The sequence below is a fragment of the Rhea pennata genome, chromosome 3 (genome assembly GCF_028389875.1).
Source record: "Rhea pennata isolate bPtePen1 chromosome 3, bPtePen1.pri, whole genome shotgun sequence".
NCBI classification, from domain to species: domain Eukaryota; kingdom Metazoa; phylum Chordata; class Aves; order Rheiformes; family Rheidae; genus Rhea; species Rhea pennata.
This window is the reverse complement of record NC_084665.1, coordinates 108,004,142-108,026,926: the sequence shown is the minus strand read 5'-3', so window position 1 is coordinate 108,026,926 and position 22,785 is coordinate 108,004,142. Positions and strand designations below refer to the sequence as shown.

Here is a 22,785-nt window from a genome sequence, read left to right as displayed (position 1 = left end):
CATGGTAGAGTATTCCTTTTCAACCTGTATTTATACTTGCTTACACAGTACAGTGAAAAGTAGGTAGAGTCTTATCAACTGAAAATATTAAGAAGGTGGTTAATCCCTCCTGGTGCACTGGGGCTTGAATATGTAGTATGTCCCCTAGTAATTTTTAGACTGAAAAAGGAAAATGGAATTCTTCTTGTGCAATATGACCTGAATATTGAAAGTCTAAGAAAGCAATGTACATGCTAATGTGATAAATAAAAATAGTGGAAAGCATTTTAAAATTTTCAGGGCTCCAAGGTGAGTTTGCTCTCCCACGTCTGGTAACCAGTAATACCACCACAGTTCTTTTAATCTTCAGATGTATCTCATGGTTGCACTCTTCTGTTTCTAGATGAGATAACAAGAGAAAATGAGCTGTATTTAACACTAAAAAAAGTTTTTATTTAAGACCCTATGACAAGTCATGCAAAATTATCTTTCTTCAAACACAATGTATAATTTACGCACTTGGAGATACATTGGAAATTCAAGAAATAGCTAAACACTCAAGAAATCTTTATGCTTCTATTTTACCTAAATCTTTATTCTTTGCTTGTATATTCTGTAAATTCTGTGTAACATTCTCTTTGTGCTTGTGAGTTTAGCCAGCTGCCATTTTTCTGTTTCTTTTTGCCATCTCTTTCATTGCACTCTCCATTCCCACTCAAGCAGCTGCTAAGGATTCACTTCTTTTCTTCAAGGGGTTTTATATGATCCTTTGAGACTTGTACTCCTGTCTTGGAAAAAAAGCTGTGTAATGGGGCTGCCACCCTGAAACAACGTCTTCCCATTTAAGCCTAGCACTTGTAATTAACTCCCTTAAGTTATCTGTCCCATGATGTCTTAACTTCCTGTCTTTTATTGCTGTTTCATTTTTCTCACTGCGAACCTTTCAATTTGCAGAATTGTGTAAAATGATATTGTGGATATCCCACTACTTTCTGCTGCCAAAAGGCATCTGAGGGCCAGCTCCTAATGAGATCAATGAATTCAGGATGCCTAAAATAGTACAGGATATTTTCCTTTTGTGTTGAATTTAGCTTTGATCAGAATGACATTGTGATTTAAACAGATCTTTAGTTCAGTAAATGAGGTCAGTAGAGGCTTGAGCATAAGGAAGCTGTAAGTGCCTTTTTCCCATACAGGTTTCATAAGGTACAAAACAAACCGCTTGTACTGAAGAGAGATTAAACCTGCCCAGGTACCACTCAAATGATGGCAGCGACAGAAAGAGATTGAGAAGAACCTATTGCAAGAACTTGAATGGGAAGAAGACAACCTTAAGTACTGCACACAAGAATTGCAACAGTATCTCTGCTTTGTGAACCACTTGAACGTACATTGGTGAAATTGCTGAATTTCTACTATTTATATGGGAAAGATGAATGTGTTAGTTAATATTCATTCAGATTTACTTTTTCCAGCTCATGAATTTTGGTTTCTTCAGATTAAAGGCTATACAATTATAAATTTAACATACTATAAATGCTTATACTCATTCATAGATCTTTTTCCTTCATTACATTTTCACCTGAGCTCCACACCAGACTTTTAGCTATACACGTACCACATGCAGACCTAACTAGCTGAAATGATACTGGCAGGGGGCTATCACTGCATAAATACTGAAAAATGTATAAGGCCAGTGTTCCCGTATCTGGGTCCTTATATGGTATAAGTTTTTTCCTGGTAACATAGTATTGGCATTTTTTTCTAGCCATTTTGAAACAGATCTGTTTTTTTCTTTTGGACAAAAGTCATTTTTCAACAGAATAGAATTGTTAACAAAATACTCCCTTTCCCAAGAATTGTTCATTTTTTAAACTTTAAAATGGGAAGCATTTAGGTTTACAAGTTTTTTTTTCAAAAATGTGGAAAAAAAGATAGAAGAATACTTTCAACAAAAATGGAGAAAAGTTACTTCAAGTTTATTTCAGTTATTCCAGGTCTCTTAGACTTTTCTTCCACAGTTCCTAGTTTAATAGCATTTTGAAGTTTAGCTTCTCTTCTATGAAGTAGTTTTGTCATTCCATAGTTTTTCGGTAATTTTCATACATAATGCTGTAAGATTTTTGTTTATGCTTTCAGGGACCTTAGGAGCAAAGAAACAACTACTTTTAAACAAAAATGAATCAAAATCCCTACAGTAGAGTGTGTACATCAAAGATAAAAAAAGCTTTAAATATGCTCTTTATATTTTGCTTCCTTTTCTGTTTACCTGGCATCATTTTTCTTTCTCTGACAGTGCAACAGTCAACTAATCGCCTGTAGCCAAGAGAATGCAAACTTTCCCCTCTGCACCACTGTTCAGATGTGTCAGATTTGCGTGTTAAAGGAAAACACACTGGAGTCAGCGGAAATTCTGGTTGCAGAGAAAAATTCTTTCAAATCATGTTCTTTGCTATCTTTTATAAATATTCATTCCATTTATTAAATTAACGACAAAAGCCTTTACTGCATAAGTACATAATAAAGGGGAGACTGGGTAAGGTAAGAGTAGATTTTTTTCATGGGTTCCTTTGTGTCTGTGTGTATGTATGTGTATGTAGTGTTTGTTAAAGAGGTAATGCTGGATAAACCTCGTTTATTAGATTATATTGAATCTTGCTCTTTGCATCATTATTATATTATTAGCTGATGTTTATTTTCTTAACTGTGCTTTTACCGCGTCTGTAAGAAACATAAGAGCCTGCTTTGAAGTTTATGGTTATATTGTGCTGGGAATATTACTTAGAAATTGGCTAAAATACAGCAGAAGAGGGAAGCGGCTAAGCATGAGTATGTTAAGGCTGAGCAGAGTAAAAGCCATCGATATTCTGAAGTCCTAATCCTGTGACCTTTAATAACATAGCTTTTCTTCTACTCCACATGCACTACCATTGATTTACTTGCATGAATAGGGTTTGAAGTACCAAAACTCTAATTTGACCTTGCTGGAAACATTGGCATCATCTGCTTTAGTCTACTGTAAGATCTAATTTTGCTCTGATTCAGAAGAGAAAGTCTGGAATGCTGAACTCCATATATAGTCACTGTAGAGAGGTAAGTGCTTCCAGGGGAGTCACTTAGACAGAGTAAGTAAAATATCTAAAGCAGGCAGGGTAGATATATCCCTACTTGTGAAATATAACCATACCATGTGATTCCTGGAAAGTTAGCTAGAGACTTGGGTGCATGTTAAGATTAGTCAAAGAAAGATAAACTTATGGTGGAGTTCTTGCTACTTTCATTTGGAAAGTTAATGGCCTAAATTAAACAGTGTAGAGTACTCCAAATACCAGAGCAATGAAAAGCTCTACAGCAATTATATCAACATTTGGAGTATCCATATTTTTTCAAGGATCTTAATTTAAAAGTAACAAAGTTATAGTATTACTACACACACACAAAATAATCAAAGCTGTATCTTAGAGATGACTTGCCATCTTGGGTAAACCTCAGCTGTCATAAGCATCCATCACTCCAAAAGCAACTCTTTGCTACCTTCATATTTTCATAATTATACATATGTTATCAAGAAGAGTAAGAACATGGGAAAGGAAAAAAAAGTTTAAAATAAGCATCAGAACTGTGGGAACATGAACGGGGGAAGAACAGTGAGCTTAGTAACTCTCCTTTGCAATAATCTGAACTCTATGAAAGATTCTGTCATGTACACATTGATTTTATTTAGAAAGTCACCAATTGCCTGAGCACCTGCCTAGCTTATGTTAAAGCCAACAGGAGCCACAGAAATAGGTCTGTATTCTATAAATGGCCATAGTTTTGTTCTCAGTAGGGTCCAAGGCCAACAGAATATCAGGCCAAGTAAGTGCACCGAATAGTTTGCCATGTTTGGGTTCTGGCTGTTTGCTAGTGGGAGCAATTCTCATGGTATCCAGATATTACATGAAAAGCATCCTATCTCTGCTCGTAGAGAGATATCATTTGAAAAATATAACTGTAGAAAGTACTTGTATCACATGAATGCTGAATCTGGAATATGAAGTTCTTGTTGCAGAAGGAATGCAAGAAAGAAAAAGCTTTTTTTTGTTGTTTTTTTTTTTTTGTTTTGTTTTTTTTTTTTGTTATTTTTCCGATGTAGTCTTTATAAATCCTTTAGTAAATACAGGGGAAAAAAAAGCGTAAATAAACTAGGTTAGAATAGCTTGTATGCTAGTAGAACTTGATCCATTTGGTCTTTAAATTGTTAGAATCTTTTTACTAATTTTAGAGAGCTTTATATTCAATGCCTAAGGACATTCTTTTAAGGAATGAACTGCCTCATGGAGCATATTTGAAGAGTTTGGGAATAAAGTAAATGGCATCTAATTTACAGAGTTGTAGGCTAATGTGTCAACATCCATGGAGTTAGAGCAGTCACAGCCCCAGGCAAATCACATGTGAAAAGATACCATCAATGTCAGCAAGAACAGCAGTGGACTCTATATTAGCTCAAGAGTATAGATGGTAAATTCATGTTTACCATCCTTTTACCTTTTGTTTATTCGCTTTTTTTTCCTGCTAATACTTTAAATGTTCTACATTTAATTATTAGCATTTGGACAACATGAGAAAGTGATCAAGGCTTCTCGATAAGCCTTTCTGAGACATGGGACACTACTGCCTGGAGTAGATATTTCCTCATGCACATGAGCAGAAAGAGTCAAAAACAAAGTTGTGTGCAACAAAGGGGACAGAGCAAGGGATAAAAATACCATGGAAGAGGCAATATGGTACTACTAGAAGCAGGCCTTGGAATTCCAGATTTGTGGAGAGGATAAATGTGTCTCTAACCAGCTAACATGGTCTTACGCACTTTGGTGAGGAACAGCTACTGTGTGACTGCAAGGCAACAGCAGAATTTGTGAGATAATAAAAAGTTGAGGCAAGATAGAAAGGGATGACAGAAACTTGGGAAGAAGCTGTAGAATAGGCAGAGAAAAAGGATTGTATCAGATTTGCAGCACAATTTATCCCAATATTTTGCAGATGATGTACAAGCCTCATTTCATTCTGGGATTTGTTTTCCAGCCCTAGGAGGAAGATGTTAAAAGCAGAACTGAATGGTCGTTTTTCTCCCACAAGCTACTGATAAAATGGAGATAAGTTTGTTCATTTATACAGTTCCCAGTGACATCAAACATCCCCTTCCCATAAAGGCAAAAGCATACAGAAATCTGAGCAGTGTAGCCAGAAACATGGTTAAAACCTGGAAGCCTTCTCAAGACAAATGATGTCTCAAGTAAGATGTCTGTAATTTTTGACAGCAAAACTTTCCCTCCTATATGTTATTATTAACTGTCCTAAGAACTGATTGGAGTAATCCTACCAGCTATAATGGAATGAGCAGTAAGTAAAAAGCATTCAGCTGTGAACAAATGTGTTTGCAGTGGAACATGCAAATCTCAATGAAGCAGTTATCTTTGTGGCCTTCGTGTGTCTGTCCCTGATTCAAAAAGCCCATCACAACTGAATAAAAAAAAAAGATTTCTTCACATTCACTTTCCTGAATTCTTTTTTTCATTACTTCTGGTAGACCTACTTGCTTTCTTGGAGAATCAATGGAAAATACCCTGATAAGCCAATCAAAAAATTTACTTTATGTGAGAGGGAAAGTATCTGTTATTGTTACTTTTCTTCTTAAATATTTCTGGAGTAAGAGACTATTATGGTTACGTGGTATTTACCTAGATAATTAGTTTAGCTTGTATGTTCACATTTCGCTTAATGCTATTATTGATGAAAACTGAGACCATTCATTTATTCACACAACTTGGTAGTTGTGGAGAACTGCTAGTGCAAAACCACAGGATGTCTCAAAAAGCCCTGGCAACCACAAGACTGAACGAAACAGGCAGGACGGTCATGCCGCGGCCCCCTCCCCTGTGATGAAAAGCCTTGTTCCTCCCCACACATGCAGCCCGGCGAGGGACCTGGTGTCACTTCTCTTGTCATGCCTGGCCACTTTTCTTGATTTGAGGGGTGTCTCAACCACTCCTGGATCTGGGTCAAGAGAAGGTTACAGGTGTCCAGAGACAGACCAAAAAATAGGGGTTATCACCGCCTCTCAGGGGTTTTCTCCACCGAATAGTCCTGTTGGCAGGTCCAACGCTGGATCCAGGACTGGTGATCCTCTTCCCCTTCCCCAGTTCCTGTTCCCCTTTTTCTCATCCTCTTCCCTTCTTCTTCTTCTCCTCATCCTCTTTCTCTTCCCTTCTACCTCTTCCTCTTCCTCTTGTGTCTCTGTGGAAGTGTGTGTTTGTATATGGACCTCAAGTGTTGGCTCACCTGAGCCACTGAGCGAATTCGCAAGTCTGGGGTCACCCGTCCCTCTCCCTTTTCGGGTGGGCCGTGACAGTAGTTTTTCTGGTAAATCTGCACAATGTCAAAATGGTGTGGTTACTGTAATATGCTTCTAAACTCTGAACTTCATCAGCTCATTAACTGAGTATCTGTTCTTCAAATCATGGAATAAAATTTACCAGGGAAATAATACATAGAAAGGATAAATTCTTCATAATCTCTTATGGAGCAAATCTTGTGTGTAGTTTGGCTGCCAGTCAAAAATGCAGAATCCTGATGGCTCATTTCATTTCAGTGGGATTCCTGTTCTCCAATAGTCTAAACTTTGTGATCACTCAGTGGCAGCCAGCAGAGCAATAACTAACTTGTCTTTTGATAAATGGAGCTTCTTTTTACCCAGTTGAGTTAATACAGTTCTGAAAGTATTTTTATTCAGTGTTAGATTGACAAAAGCTTTAAATCACTGAAATTGAAAGACTAGAGAGGAAACCTGCATCTTCATGACTATGTATTCATATATTGCATTTACAATAGGATATTTGGTTTGGTATTTATTTTATTTTCTTTGAACAAACACCTGTAATTTTTCTTTCTTTTTTAACCTACCATTTATAAATGACTTTTTTTAGAAATATTAGTAAAATGTTGAGTTTTTGTTCTTTGTCACAAAGTCAGATACGTATTAGTGAGAAAGGTTCACTGAGAATAGAGATGGTTGTATTTTTCCCAAGTTTTAAAATGTCAATGGCCTTTCTTGATCTTCTATTGTGTGCTTAGGTCACACTGGACTCTAGCAAATGCTTAAAGTGCCTTATAGGCACTTAAGTGTTTTGATAAACTAAGGCCAAAATGAACTAGTTTGTTTTTTTTTTTTTTAAGTAGAATTGTCTGATATTGCAATTTTTTTATTTTAATTAAAATTCAGGGGAAATGACAAAATAGATAAAAGTTTAGAAGTAAATAGAGATAACAAGAAATAGGAAAATTTAGAACAAGACATCATTACTTATTTCCTATTCCTCTTCCTAGGTCCTTAAAAATAAAAAAGAAATCCCATGAATTATGAAAACAGGAAGGATAAAAATGATTCAGAAGACTACATAAGGAGTGTGTACAAAGAAATGAGCAAACAGAAGTGACTGTGAGCCAGCCTATCAGAATGACATTCTGATAAGGGACTGAATGGACAAGATACTGTTGAAGGTCAGACAGAAAAAGTCCCCAGCCTTTGTTTTAAGTCCTTTTACATATTTCCCCTACCATTGTGGTATCAGCCTAAAGAAAGTACCAGCTATCTTCCCTCTTACTTTCTGTAAATGAAGTTTATTAACAGATTGAACAATGTCAGCTTGATCATACACAGTGTTCACAGTTGGGAATGCCTGCAAGGAGAAAAGAAAGAGGTAACTTTATCAGACTGCTTTTCACAGCAGTTTTTTCCCCCAGGTCCAGTGGGATTCTATGGGAACTACTAGGTGTTCAGCACTGCTGAAAGATTTGGGTTGAAATCACAGCCAGTGGGAATTTTGCCATCAACTTCAAAAGAGTAAGACTTCATCTTAGATTTTATTTGTGTAGGAAGAAATTGCTTATTTTTCTGTTCTTTTTTCATGCACAAACTGTCAACGTTGCATGAAACCTGCTTGATTTCCAGAGAGCGTTTCAAAAGCCGAGTGATTGCCAAAATTGCAAATCCAATTTGTTCACAGATTGACCAGTGTGTGATCATTCCAATTATATTTGACACATGTCAAGAGGAAGAATCAAACCTCCCTCTTTTTGGATCACTTAAAAACACTTCAAAAAAAAAATAAACTCCTGACATAATTAGCTGCTGAAATAGTTGGCAGGTTGCCATTGAAAAAAATCCCCACCAGAAGAAAAAAAAAAAAAAAAAAAAAAAACCTCTCCCTTGATTCTTCTTGAGCGTGTTCTTCAATAAGCTACTCAGACCCCATCCATGCACCTGCGCTGATTAGTGTAATCCTCCTGACTGCCTGTGGGTATCCCCAATAACTAGTTTTCCCACAGACAAGGTCCAGGAACTGTGTTATCCATCAGACCTGAAAGCTGTGGCAAGAACATTTCTCTCCCACTTCATTCTGCACGATCTGCTGTTTAAGCTCAGCTGTGAAGGAAATGTATGCAGCAGAGTTCATTGGCTACATTATCCTACAGTACCTTTCTTACCGAAATACGTTGAGGGCCTTTTTAGCGCCTCAGTGAAAATGTATGGCTTTACTGATCTGTCTGAAACCCTGCATAGGAGCTGCTTTTTAGTAAGCTTCTGCCTTACCTCTTGAAAAGATCCTCTCTTCTGCCTGCTGTAGACTCCTGCCAAAAGAAAAAGGAAAATTCAGTGATCAGGTCACTCATTTTTGCTACTGTCTTGAAACACAAATGCATCTCCCACTTATTCGTGTTCTTTATTTTCCTTTCCAGTCATTTTCCTGCGAATAACTTCAAAGTACTCAGAAGATGAGAGACAGAAAAATGCAATGCTGGAAAAGGAAAGTGGAATAGCAGGTAAATATGTCATGGTACCCAAGTTTATGTAGCGAAACCACATTTTCTAGTACAAATTGACAAGAAAGAAAATGTATCTATCTTCAGACCATTTAACTAAAATTTTCACTTGATAGTCTGAATCCTGGGGACCTTTCACTGCTTGATCTGTAAAAGACATTACCTCTGAAACTAATCCATAGTCCCTTAGTGCAGTAACTAACTTCCACACTGTGCAATTCTTTCACCCACTTTCTATAAATTTGGGCTTCAAGATCACTCGGATCTTGACCCTCCTCTGTGCTTATAATGTTTCTCAACCTTCTTTTTTTTTTTTTTTTTTTTAGCAAAGTTCATAAGTACCTATTTTGTGTGCCAAGACCATTAATTGAAATATTAAATCAGACCCATCTCATGACTAATCTCTGTCTCCCTACAAGGCAATTCTTTCCTGATCATCACTTTCCATTTTCCTCATCTTCTCCATCTTAATTAAACTCCTATGTAGAAAATGACCAAAGGTTATATCAGGTGCTTTGACAGAGTTCAGATAGATTAGTCTGGTTCATCATGCTTACTCAGGAATCATCAAGGAATTATCAAGAAAACTACCAGAAAAGCCTGGCATAATTCTTATGTGGTAAATATTGTTGCATTTCTACCCTTTCTTTTTCTTTCTCCCCCCAAAAAATTGTTCTAAAATCATGAATACTGACTAACGTGGCTGTAGATGCCAGCTTCATGTTTTTCTTTCATTAAATATAGATCCTAAGTTTATTATTCTCTAGTCAAAAGCTACAACAGCCAATGTGATGGATATTTTTATAGCAGTTTCTACTAGACTTGCAACTTCATGTTCTGTTTTTTTCAGTGTTATGGGATCATCTGATCCCCCAGACTTAACTGCGGTAAACTATTTAAGACCATCTACCATCTTGGATATGATAATGTTCATATCCATAAATATCAACTCCCCCCATTTTCTCTACAATTTCACCATTGGAAACTGATGACTTAGTTCATTTTAGGAGTAGAAGAAAAGGAAAAATAAAATTCTGAATTTATGTTTACTTACTTCATCTCATTGAATTATGAGATTACTATTCAAAGACCACACTTTTCAGAGATATTTACACTTTCAAGGATATGTCAACCCTAACACAAGTCATACAAAAATAATTTTCAGCTGAATAAGCTTGATAACTAGTAAGATAGTGAGGTCTTCTCACTCTTACTCATTTAAATAAAAGCACCACTTCAAAGATAACAGATTAAAATCTCATTCTAACTATTAACAAAAGCTAATAGTAAGAGTTTTTGTTTGGTTTGTTGGATTGTTTTGGCTTCTATTTTTTTTTATATTCAGTGTAACAATCCTCACTTGTGTCTATGCCATTGAGACACTCTGCCTTTCCTTTATAAACTTGTATTTCTAGCTGTCTTTAGATCAGACCTTCAAATCTGTTCCAGACAGAAACTTGGCTTCTAGATTCTCCGTTTAGAAAAGAACGGTTTTCTTTTCTTCCTACATTTGACAAAAGTAGATCTGATAGTGTGTAACCTACACCACTGGAATGCAGTAAATAAATAAACAATATATAAAGGAGATACTAGTAGTCTCCGCTGGTTTGTTTACTTTGTCCTAACTTGCAAGACCTCAACTTAAAGCATAGTTGTTTCAGACATTTAGCTGCATACTGAATTCTTCCATCCTGCCCCCCTCACTGAGGACAAGGAATGTAAACCAAGAGCATTGCAGAAATGGGGAGCATAGTGAAACAGCAGAAAGAGGGAAGGACCAAAGCATCAGAACCACGCTGGAGTGCCTCTATGTCACTTGTATTTCTGGTGTCGCTTCACCAACAGCTCGTGAGTGCAGGGGGTGCTCAGGGCAGCACAGGCAACAGTTATGCTCGACCCAAATGTGAACTCTTCCATCCCAGGAGGCAAACCATGGAGTTCAGTGGATAGCTGTGCAGCTATTACATCTAAAATGGCTGATGAAAGGGATTACAAATATGTTTTTCTCCTAAATCAATCAGAAGATTTATGGGACTGTCTTAGATTAAGATTTGGGTTTTCTATTGTTGTATTCTCTAAGAACTGACAAAATGCATAAGACCTTGCATTTCTGTTCTCAGAGCACTGTTGTGGGTTTGGGGAAATGTAGATCACAGAGAAAGAAGAGTCCACATCATTCCCTCCTTTCAGGGGACTAAGGCACCAGAGCTACATTTCAGGCTGTAAAGTTCTTTTATCACTGTTCCTCAGCCACGGAGACCTTCTCTCAAAGTCCTTCCCATGGATATCCCCTCCAGCAGAGCAAGCCAAGGCAGGTGATAGCTACAGACGGCATTGGTCTTGGAAAATGTTTAGTTATGTGAACATCAGTTTTCATAATCTGATTCAGTTTGCAGGTTGCTGTGCAAACACATTTACCTACAGATTGTAGAATTACTAGCTCTTTTATTTAATCTGAAGAGAATCAAGTTACACTGAGCACTAAAAGTCTTTAGAATGCCTTTTCAACTTCAGTTTCCTCCCTTCCTCCCCATTCCCTGTTCTTTCCATAAGGGACTGGGAATCCAAGTTTTAGAAAACCAATAGTTGTTTATTAGTTGCTTTCTGCCTGCCCACATGAAATCTATTACTTTAATTGCCCATGAAAGGAAAACACTGTCTGCTCTTAACTGCAGAGTTAATCAATAGTCTCAAAGGAAATGTTTTGTTGTAGAAAAGGGGAAAAAAATCCCGTATCCTCCTCCCTATAACTCCAGCACTAAAACATTTGGGTCAGAGCCATCCTACTTGAGCATCTGCATTCCCTCCACAGCTGCACAGGGAAGTGGACATCTCTAGAGGGCAGTTCTTCAGCTTTACAGCATCTTCAAGCCATTAGGTTCTTAATTCAATTGATGGTTAAATTAAGGAGAATGAATTGAGACCATAGTTTAATGAAAATAAAGGTGTGAGAAAGACTTCCATAAAAGAAGGAAATTTGCATATTGAAAACAAAAGGCTTCAACTACTTAAAAAATACGGCATTTTCAATATCTACATCTTATGATAAGATTGAAAAAAGCACAAAGTACTGGTGTCAGATCAGTGTAGCCGGCCCAGACTAATGATATGTATGTTTGTTTTTTCCCTTCTGAGAAACAATTCTTGTTAGAATATAAGGGAGGAAGAGAAATATCTATAATTGTCTTGTGTAGTTGTTATCCATTTATCTCAAATTCAGTATAGATCTCTAATGCTGTTTAATGGAAAAACAGAAAAAATTGGTCATTCAAGTAAGTGTGCGGTTTCCATGAGATGCACAGACTGTGTGGAGTTCAGTGGATAGCTGTGCAGCTATTACAGCTAAAATGGTTGATGAAACAGGTTACAAATATTTTTTTTCTCCTAAATTAATCAGAAGATCTATGGGATTGTCTTAGATTAAGATTTGAAGATTTTTATTATTGTAAATATTATATTCTCTAAGAAGTGACAACATGCATAAGTTCAGATCCTTGCTCCACCTATATCCTCTTTGCAATGCTTTAGTCAAACAGTGAGATGCTGAATGTGCTGACAACACCTAGCAAAGACAGGCTAATGTCACCTGTTTTCTTTTCTCCGCGTTCCAGATGGCTAGGGTGGGCTGGGTGAAGAGAAGCAGGGAATGAATGGCTGGAAGCTGCACAGTATTGCACCTGGGACAGAAGACTAGGGAGACAGGGGTAAGGTGTAGCCTAAACATCAGTGGGTATTAGCCAATGCAACCTGGGAGCATGTACCTGTGCTCTTCATAAACTAAGTGGTGCAGGTGCAGCTGGCATACACATCCAGAGCTTGATGGGGATTGCATAGCTGTACAGCTGTGCAGCCACTGCAGTCTCAGGTGAGCTGCCCCAGCTGGTGCTAACACCAACTGCTCCAGAGGCCCCTGGGCAAATTAGCATATGATAAGCTCTGGTAGCCTGGGGTGAGGCATGGACCCAGTCTCTCTAAAAGGATTTGTAGTGCAGGCTGATGGATGGATTTCTGCTGGTCATGCACATTCCACTCTGCAATGTCTGTATAAGCTCCAGCTCATCAGGGACTGCAAAACAGGCATATCTCCACAATTTCGTCTTTAGGGAGGGATATCACTGAATTAGAAAGTGAGTGCAATAATACAGGTGTTAAAAGCTGTTGAGTGTTTTCAGATTAGTGTTTATGCAAAATGCTCAGCAAATGATAAATGACAATGTATTTTGTAGATAAATGGAGGAAATAAAGGCCAATACAAGCTATGTAAAACAAACAAGCAAAAAAAAAAAAAAAACCCTAAACCCGGAGTCTTTAAATTTCTCAAAAACTGACTAAATATTTTAGTATGTAGTAAAAATTATTTAGATTACCTTTCGAAAATGTGTTTAACACATATTGTTAATACTAAGTATAAAATAACAACTACTCAGAAGTCTTCTCTATTAGCTATCCTTTCTAATAAGTTTATACATGGAGATGTATGCCTGGCAGTACCAATAATTCAATTGTTTCAACTGAACTTCAATTTAACTTCAATTTAAGATGTAGGGGCCAACTTCTTACAAAGAAAAGGCTCATTCAAGATGTTAATGCCTGCCATTGACTTCAGTGGAGGTGGTGAAAACAGAATGCCAGTGGACAGAGCTGTCAGTCTGATCTAAACAGCACTGAAGTTTTCAGAAGCTCAACACCAGGCAGTAAGCAGTTTCTTCCCACTGGGCCACTTCTAGAGCATCTTGCTGAGTTTTATTTAGCAGCTGTGAACTGGAACAATCTTCACAGGCTAGCAGACTCTTAAATCAAATTTCCTAGTTCTGCTGCTTATGCTAATAACATGCAAGATGTGCATGAGAAGAAATTTCTGTAAGTGCATTTCAAGCTGCAAAGCAAGTCAGAAAGCTCCTACAATTTGAGGCAACTACTGCAAAGGCTAAAGTTTAACATGCAGGTGGAACTACATTTTATTTTGCGTATGTTAGGTAAAAAGGAAAAAAAATCAGTGCTTGTACATGAAAATATTGGGGTTTGCTCTCTTTAAGATAAAGCCCTAAATATCTTTTTCTTTTTTAGTTTTTGTATTGTTGCTGCCCTGAAAGTCTAAAGATAAAGGAAAGGCAAGATCTGTAGAAAGAACTGATAGCTTTTGAGATATCAAAATTTTACTCCATAGGGACTAATGACCTTGTTGCCTCTCCTCCTTCCTGCTCTGCCCCTTTCTTTCTGTCTAATTCATTAAAACAATTAAAATAACTTGCATCTTCTCTTGCATCTTCTGTCGCTGATGTTCAAAGATCTGGATGTTCAAAGATCTGGTTGCATCGTGCATTAAATGAAACAATTAATGTTCATCTCTTTTCAAAGGAACATTAGTTTTATGTCTCTAAACTGTTGGTTTCTTGCAGTGTAAAAGCCTTTGGATAGGTTATTATCCTGGAACTTGACTTACCATACTTCGTACATGCACATGCTTCTGTGCATGTTCAGCTGGAAATCCATGATGTTACTTTTACTTTTGCTAATCATCAGTATTTGTGAAGAAGACCGGAAAAGACAAGCTGTTTTATTAGAGCTCTATCACAAGAATCTTTCATGCCTATTAATGCAGATATTTTCTACAGCTGTATTCTTGCTTACTTTTGAACTTGTTATTTTTTATTATGTTTTTCTGTAATAATCTCCTAGTTAAGACACTTGTTCCTTCTTTTTTTTTTTTTTTTTTAGTTCTTACAGGAGCTTGCTAATCAAGCCGTCTTCATTTTACTACTTTTCTGAATTCTAGTTAATTTGTTGCTGTTTTAGAAATTAAGAAGTATGTCTATATATGCAATTAATAACTTGGTTTAGTGACTGACCTCCGAAATATAGATTGATTAAGGCTTCACAGCCTGAAGTAATTATTAATTTGGAGGTAGAAACATTGGCATATTTTTTAAAATTCACTTTTAGTCAAACTAGGCACGAATCCAACCCGAAGCAATGTAATTTGTTTCAAACTATCCACATTTTATCTTAATTGCATATTTCAGTTGGAAACACAACTTTAATTCATCAAAATGCACCAACTTGGCATTCTAAGTGCCATTTTCTTGAAGCAACCCTGTGCACATTGCCACAGGATAAGATGTGTCTTTTTAAGAACACAGATTTGTGCTCCCATCAGAGATGAATGTAACGAGACCAGAAACTCTAGCCAACCAGGCAGCCAAGGGCAGGATGGACAGCCAACTTGTCCTCATTGCGTTAGGGCAACAGAAGCAGTTACTTATGTCACAAGGTATTTGCTTGCTGATTAGAAGCTGAAGTCTTTGCCTAGGACTCAAGTAGGCTGAACAAAGTTTATAAGGAATGAGATCACTCACTTTCATGGTCTGCAAATCACCTTAATGATCAGAAGCATGTTGCAAATCTAGAAGGAAATACCCTATACAAGAAAGACTGAAAATTTCAGTCTTTCAGTATTTTTCAGTGAAAGTGGCAATGTCCTTATAGCTTTGGGGTCTCTGGGTTGAACACAGATTAATGAGCAGTCAGGCTCCCCTGCGTTTTAGCTGTTCTCCTCCTGTTCTAACGGTGATCATTTTTCCTCAAAGACCAAACGCAGAAGACTACCTTGTGGCTGTTAATGTATTCTAAAAAGTATGAATTGCGGGTGGGATTTTCAAAAACATTTACTGCTGGTCTAACTTTCGAAATCAGTAAGGGTTTTGACCCAATTAACTTCAATGGAGCTGCTTAAAAATCCCTCAATATTATTAAGTTATTGACATTACTCCATGGATGTTAAGTTAACTTATGCTCAGATTGTTTGGCCAGATTGTGGCCAGTCTGAATATTTTACAATCAATAATTTTCTGATCTTTTCCATGCACAAATGGTCCTGTTTTCTCTATAGTTTCTCCATACATCTTAAGATATTGTCAAAATGCAACACAATTTATATTCATTGTACTTCATGTATGTTTCCCAAAGGTACCGAAACAATAAACCATGGATAATAGACAAGTTATTGCCAGGAACTCAACCAAGAAATATATGACAATTGTGATAACATGGTTTGTTCTTAGCAATTATTTGTATTCTCTATGAGATAGAAACCATTCCAGAGCCTGGGAGCACAGAGCCTGTAATCCAGCCTTTAGGAAGAGACTCACTGAACTGCCATGCTGCAAAGATTGCTTATCTCTGTCGTTACTCTGGGGCAAAGGCAATTATTTCTGTTGAGCTTGGGCACAGGTTTCTCTCTGAAGGAACCTCAGATTGGGAGTGCTTAATTTCTCCAGGGAGGAACATAATTTATCCTATTCATAAGCAAATAAGTAGGTTAGTAATTAACATGAGAAAGACTACTTGAAGCAGATGGCAGAAGAGAGAACTGGAACCTCAGGCGACCGCCAAATAGCAGGGCAAGGGCATATGGATCGACATGGGCAGCCTTATGCCCTCTCTTCTTGCATTCAAGGTCAACCAAACACAAACTGCTTCAGTCTGGAAGATGCAGGAGCTGCACTGGCACTGAGTTGCGGCCGATGGGGTGCAGTCCCCGTCCTCTGGGACCGCTCACTCTGTGGCAGGAGTATGGCTCCTGAGCCACCCCGAGCCACGTGGAGGGGCAACGGGGCTAAACTACCCATATCTTCTATGGAAACGTTACTTAGGTGAGCAATCTAGGAGAGGGAGCTGTGTGCCAGTGGCACTGCTGTGCTCTGTTTGGAGTGAACTGCGGTGTAGAGAACCCCCCTGAAGCCATGCAATATGGGATTCAAAATGAGCATGATTACTTTATCAGTTACATACTCATAACACTGCTAGCGGCTGCATGGTCAGAAATCTGCAGGAAATGCTTTTCAGAATAGCTGTTCCTCACAGGCCTGAAAATCTCAAGGAAAAATTCTCCCAGAAGCACAACGTTACAGACGACATTCAGAAAATAAGTCTAATTTTAAAATAAAGAAAATACAAACAGGTAAACCCGTTGTTCCCCACCACTGCCCAGAAAGGGACCTCTTGCTGAAAATGGACTGGTAGCAGAACTAGCTCTTGAGATTGCCACACCAGAGACATAGTTCAAAATTTGCGCCACTCTTGTAGCCTGAGATGCAAAAGCTAGACATCGTTTCATCTTAGCTCCCCGGGCAGCCAGAGGAAGGGCTGCCCACGAAACACCTCATCATGTGTTAGAGTAGACTCTTACTCACAGCTGAGAGAACTGAAGACCACTGAAACGCTAACCAAAACTCCCCATGAAATTTAGGAAAAGGGATAGATGTGGGTTCTATCACCTCTTACGTATGACCTACTATGGGCTACAAGGTCCTTTTGTGCCTTTCCTTTTGTTTAACTGGTGAACTTAACAGCAGAGACAATTTCTTCTATGATAACGAGGGTTGTAGGTGCTGGTAATAAAATTACTCTGACAGTGCAAGGTCCCCTGATGCCACCAAGGCTCATTCTGCTATTTAATCTATTCTGGTGTTCCTACCCACACAACAGACTTCAGGGCCTGCCTTTGAGCAGGACTACGTTTGCATCTAAAATGCCACCGGCTCCTCAGAAAAGCTAATTCTGATTTTAAAAGAATCCCGTCCTGAGGTCTAAATTCCAGAGCATCTTTTGTGTAGAGTAGTTTGATCAAGCAGGTCCACTTTTTAACTTCATTTCTGCAGTCCCAAGCAGTTTGGGGGACGGGAAGGAGGGATGCTTTCAGGACTCTCTAGAAGTTCTCTCAGTTCGTGACGAACCACGCGGGAAAGGGTCCGCGTTCCCGCGTCGGTTCCCGCCAGCGGCCTGCTGGCGGGAGGCGTGAGCGGCCTCCGCGGCCTGCGCTCCCGTGGCGGGCAGAGCCGAGCCCCCCGGGAGCCTCCGGCGGCTCAGGGTGAGCAGCGCCCGCCTCTCGGTTCCCTCGCGCCCCTCGGCGCGGCGGAGCCCGCAGCAGCCCGCGGTGCGGCACGAGGCAGCGGGTTTCGCAGAGCTACGTGGGACCTCGGCGCTCCTGGGGCCCCGGGGGCAGGGCCCGAGCCGCGGACGGACGCGCGGCGGGGCTGCCAGAAGGAAAACCTCAAGGCCAGATCGCGGTGCCACCCACATACCTTCTCAGCAGGCTCCAGGGGTAATACGGTTTAAAAGCAGCTCTGCAAAGTGGGAGGAAAAGAGGAGAAATGTTGGTGAAGAAAAATTTCACATATTCACTTACAGCTACTGAATACACACGAATCAGAAAGGGGTGAATAAGAATCTTGTTTCTTCCCTGGTAATGCTTGCACATAGGTCTCATCATTTAATAACTTAAATAACCTAAAGTGTGACCGAGTATAATCTGCCTGCGTCCTGGGTTGGAGCGTCCCTGGCAGGTGATCTGTGGTAGGCCACGTATTTAAGGTGCATCTGCTTCACCCCCTTCAAATGAGCCGAAGACAAGAAGGGCAAACACAAACCCCAGGTTTTTTCTGGGGTCAGCGTCCCCGCTGCAGCCGGCAGGGCCGCCCGACGTCAGCGGCCACGGTCTTCTCGAGTCGCGCTTCCCCGGCGCCCCGGTTTACCTCCCGCTGCATGAACGACGCCGACATCTGACCAAAATGGTTAAGCGACGCCCTCGCGTTCGTATTGCAGAGTCCCAGGCGGTGCCGCGGTTAAAGCTGCCGGCGGTGGGACTGTGTTTTGTCCAAAGAAGCAAACTGCTACTCTTAGGCGTACTGCATTTTTTTAAAAAAACGTATCGTGCGTCCTGATTTGTGTAGCTTTAGTATAGACTAAATGCTGAATAATCCTTGCAATCTGGCATGAGCCTTTTCTGGAAATCAGCGTATGTAAAGCAACAGTTTCTAAGTTAACAACATTGAATTTATATGACAAAATAAACATTATTAATTACTCTGTGAATAAACATGAAAATTACTTAGGACTGTTCAATTTAGTACTCTTGCAGTTCAAAAAAGTCATAGTAAGTTGTAGTGACATTGGCTATCTACATTTGCCTATAATGCACTCCTGTGGTTACGAATTTTTAACCCTGCAGCATACCCATGCAGTTCCACAATCTCCAGTAGCTGATTTAGCTTCAGAAGAAAATAATTCATTGGTCACAGTCGTTCGGAGTTTTATGAGAAGTGATTTATTTTTATGTTCAATGCAACGAAAAAAGTTCTACTGTGACCTTCGTCAAAATGCCCTAAGACTATCATGGCATCTTTTCGAAAATAATCCACCAAAGGTGAATGGCATGTAATTTCACAGGACAAAAAAAATGGTGTAAACGTAGTTACAGCAAAAATTTTCTACTTCAGCCATAAATTTCAGTATTTAAGTAACTCAGGTTTTCATTTAAATACAAGGTAATGCCTCAGCATTTATTTATTCCCACAGAGTGTGCCCTATTGTGTTTCTCAATCACTGTGAAGATGGAAATGTCTATCTGCAGACTGCAATATTTATGACCACGGCTGGAAGTAATGGTTTAGAGTTCAAACCTCTGATTGCTGTTTGGAGATTGATAGAGATATATGTGGTTTCCAGAAAAATGTAATACTCCGAGATAGTCCCTAGATGTCACTAAATACCACGACTGGTTAAAATGTAAACCAACAGTTTTGCACCAGTCTTGCACTTTTCATTCTTGAGATGCAGAGTATTCCTATCAACTGTAAGGTTGTAGTTTTCAAAAATAGTTTTTTGCATTTGGCCTTCCATTTTCTCTGTGAAGTAATTGCACACTGAAAATTAGGAAAATTAGAATTCAATAGCCTGCTCAAGCATGAATCTTATGAGAAGCACGAGACAGCTGGATTTACTCCTGAGCTCTGTGACAGACCTCCTGGGTGGTTCACATCTCCTTCTGGAGATTACTTAGGGCTTGATCCAGCCAACTTTTCAATTCAGAGAAAAAGTCTTGCTTCTTTATGTGGGCAAAATTAAGCCAGTGCTAAGTGCTTCCTGAAAGTCCTTCCTTGAAAATTGCTCCTTCCTCTTTTGTTTTACGAAATTACTTTCCACTGTGGCTTGTCTTCTCCATTTCAAGTGGTGGGGGGGAGTGGTCATGGGAGAAGGCCTGTTCCTACTGTGTTGTTTTGGTGAATTTAACACAGTCTCTTCAATGCCAGGGCTAGTAGGTTGATTCTCAATGCTGTTATAGTGCAACATTTTTTTTTCACCTCCTTAGCTATTTCTGAAACAACACATTGGCTATAACTCAACACAGAAAATATCTCAGTAACCAAGATACTTTTGTAAATTGTTACATTTAACCTTGTCATATCAAAGATATTCAAACTGTCTCTATACTAGTGGATAAAGCATGTCCAGGACCATTCCCTGGCGTTGGAGCCAGCTGGTGTGGAGCAGCCGGTGCCTGTACTTTCTACTCCCTCCAAAGTGCATGAGCACATGCAAGCTGCCTGGCTCCAGCCTGAGACAACTCTCATACTCCTTCTGAAAATTATTTGGAAGAGCTCTTATTGATTTAGGCCAAAATTATATTAGAGATTTTTCTTTAAAAATTGACAGCAGGGGTAATTGCACTCCTGCTTATGAGAATGTTACTTGGCACTGTTACCAGTATAGCTATAGAAATATTGTCTCTTTGCATTCTTAAAAAAAGCAATTCATTAAATTCATTCCTTTCTCAAGTGTGTTTTCAACACTTGTTTTATCCAGCGTGCTCATTCTCACTCTTTCATGGTGACATTTCTTTTAAAAAAATATGCTATATGCTCCTATTTTAATTATATTCTCTGTGAAATTATATCTGTATATTCTCCATAGAGAACGCTCCTTCATACCAAGAATTTTAGTTAGGAGGCTGCCTTTGACAAAAAGTAGGCCTATGGGGAAGATCTTCAAAGCTGAATCTGACAGGTAATGTTTCTGATCATCTGCCTTTACATTGCAGATACTGTAAGCTGTGCTATACATCAGTATAAATCTACACTTTCTGATATTCAACATTTCCTTGGACTTCCAAAGCAGCCCAGAAAGGAGTGGTCTTCAGAGCATTAAATGTGTTAGTAAGGAAGCTTTTTGCCTTAAAAATGTGAAAAATACTTGCAAACATTAAAAACCCTCCTAAGTGGGGAAGACATGTTTAATAATAATTTTAATAATAACAACATTTAAAGTAAGGACAAAAAAAAAAATCTAATGTGGTTTGTGCTTGCAGAAGAGAAGCTATAAACATGCTCTACCAACAGATCAAGGTAGGTGCTGCTGTTACTGCTATACTGTTACTGCTCCCTGTTAGTCAAATAACACTTTGTTTTGGCAGGAAAAGTACTTGATTCTGTGGATTTATTCTCAATGTCAGGAAATGTGTCAACTTTCTGTGTAGTACATTAAATCATACCTGAACGTATGCTATCTTGACTACTTAAGTGCCCTGTACATGGTACTGGGATGGTACAAGTTTAGCTGTCTTTTAACTTTTCTTCTTCTCCCTTCGCTGGTAATTCACTTACCTCTGATTGTGCTTATTTTGCACCACTGCAGCAAAGCCTTTAGTTTGTCTCTGACAACCCTGGGTCTAGCTGGACAGAATTAGAGCAATTTAATGTAGTTCTTATGTTGTTTCTGTCTCAAATGGAAAGAAAATAATACAACAAATTGTCACTGGGAAGAAGCAGGCACTGGGTGTGTCATAAGAAATCAAAGCTACTGAGATATACAGCTGTGAGATTTACTTTATATATCAGCTCTGCAGGAGTACACACAAAGGATGACTGCTCTGCCACTCATTCCCGTGGCACACATTATTATTGTTGCTAGCATTTATTAGTTGTACTGTAACAGTGGCTAAGAACCAAGCCACAAAACTGCCCTCAACTGCTTTATGTACTCTACTCATACAGGACCAAAAGCCAGTCAGATGCAACAAGCTGTGAGATCTCCATGCAGGAGAAAATAAAAATAGGCATGCAGGTCTCAGTACTCTCGCTGCAGATATTCTGCTGCTGTTAATGACAATTAACTGTTGTCAGATGTTTGTAAATGTGGTAATGAAGCATCTGAGGAAAAGGAGATGATAAGCTTGAGGATGTTTCTAGGGAATTGTGCTGTAGGCAATAGAGGCATCATAGGAGAAAGAAAATTAATATTTACTTTAAAAAATATGAAGAGAAGGTGGTGGAGACTTGTCACCTTTGACTGAGGAATACTATGAAAGAGAAGAGTCTATATGTCAATAACATATTAGAGATGAGCATTTTACAGTAATTGAGATCATCGTGTATGAACCTGAATGAAAATCTTATCTGAGTGGATAGGCAGAGAAGATGTATTTTATAAATATTATGCAGAATTAATTATAAGGATTCAGTATAAGCATACAGGTGCAGGGTAGTAAAAGAAAACATGGGCCTGAATGATAGGGAAGATGATACTGCTCCCAATGGCTAAGAGAGAATGTGGAAGAAGGCAGGTGCTGGAGCACGTGTGAGATGAGCTAGATAATAATTACATGAACATAGCTGCAAAATCAGTGCTGGATCTTCCTTTTACAATCTTAAATGGTAAAATAAATTTATCTTAATCTATATAATATAACCAGATAGGATAATGTAACCTTAATCAAAATAAGAGAAGATTATATATATTGGCTATTCAGTGATCATCCTAGTTTTCTGGTTTTTTGCTCATGGAAAGTCCCAGATCATGTTGCCTCTTACCTGTGGAGTTCCCTTGGCATTGGACTTTCTGTTAACTCAGCTAAAGCTAAAAGGTGTTGCTTGCAATGGCTGCCTGTACTAGCTAAACTACTGTCTATAGTTATCTTAGTACCAGTATTGTTTCCTGTGTTATCTTACAGTAAATGTTCCGCTTAAGCCTACTGAAAGAGTTAAGATGAATGCTGCGTCTGTACTTCATGCTGAGGTATGTATGAAAGATCACTAGGGACAAGGAGATGCTGTTAGAGCTGAGTAATAGTTAAGAGAGGATTTTGAATGTCTAACTGAATAAAGAAAA

General features: G+C 38.8%; 1 long non-coding RNA gene across 1 annotated transcript; it reads right to left on the bottom strand.

Annotated features, from left to right (window-relative positions):
- Nucleotides 1-7,618: 7,618 nt before the first annotated feature.
- On the bottom strand, nucleotides 7,619-18,357 carry LOC134137959 (uncharacterized). The gene is made up of 4 exons (XR_009957785.1): nucleotides 18,270-18,357; nucleotides 17,925-17,966; nucleotides 8,612-8,649; nucleotides 7,619-7,697 (listed from the first exon to the last, which is right to left on the bottom strand). It is a non-coding gene; the product is annotated as an uncharacterized LOC134137959 (long non-coding RNA).
- Nucleotides 18,358-22,785: the final 4,428 nt, after the last annotated feature.